Genomic DNA, 867 nt, shown 5'->3' with positions numbered 1-867 from the left:
GATTTCGCCATCCTTGGTTGTAGGTGCCCGTTGGAGGACCCGACGGCCTAGGTCTATTATCAATGTAGTTTACCGACTCTTGTTGATCGTCTGTTTCTTTCATACAACTCCAATTTTCATGTGGCCCACCACACCCTTCACAAGCCATAACTGAGACTGTTTTTGTCATTTCCAATTTTTTTATTTTCGAAGAAAGGGCCTCGAATTGGGCTTGTAAAGAAGTGCTTTCATCAACCTTATGGGCGCCCGGGGCAATGGATTTATTGCCTCGGGGAGTGTGCCACTGAAAATTGGTTTGAGCAATTTCCTCAATTTGGTTATATATTTCATGCGGGCGGCGATTACCTAAAAGTCCCCCGGAGCTAGAGTCGAGTGTCTGCCTTGTGTGTGGCAACAACCCATTATAGAAAGTGGATACTTGTTGCCATATCGCAAGGCCGTGATGTGGACACTTTCGCAATAGCTCCTTGAACCTTTCCCAAGTTTCATATAAGGATTCCCCGTCCTCTTGTGAATATGTATTAATTTCAGTCATTAATTTAGTCGTTTTAGCGGGAGGGAAATACTTATATAGAAATTTTTGGGCTAGTTCATCCCAGGTGTTTACCGATCCAGCTGGGAGGGCGTTAAGCCAAGCTTTTGCTCAGTCTTTTAGTGAGAAAGGAAACATTCGAAGGCGGATGGCGTCATTTGATGCTCCATTGATCCGAAAAGTATCACATATTTCTAAGAAATTAGTAATATGTAGATGGGGATCCTCGTCCGCAAGCCCATGAAAGGTTGCGGAGTTTTGAAGCATCTGTATCAAATGCGGCTGAAGTTCGAAGATATTGGCTTCTACATTTGGTGCATTGATAGCGGCGCCGA

General features: G+C 44.3%; 1 non-coding gene across 1 annotated transcript; it reads left to right on the top strand.

The window, feature by feature from the left end:
* Positions 1–434: 434 nt before the first annotated feature.
* LOC118481498 lies at positions 435–541 on the top strand. Its single transcript, XR_004865707.1, has one exon. It is a non-coding gene; the product is annotated as a small nucleolar RNA R71 (small nucleolar RNA).
* The last annotated feature ends 326 nt before the right edge of the window (positions 542–867 follow it).

This window comes from Helianthus annuus, chromosome 8 (genome assembly GCF_002127325.2).
Source record: "Helianthus annuus cultivar XRQ/B chromosome 8, HanXRQr2.0-SUNRISE, whole genome shotgun sequence".
NCBI lineage: Eukaryota > Viridiplantae > Streptophyta > Magnoliopsida > Asterales > Asteraceae > Helianthus > Helianthus annuus.
The sequence above is the reverse complement of the archived record's forward strand: the minus strand, read 5'-3'. Positions and strand labels throughout refer to the sequence as shown.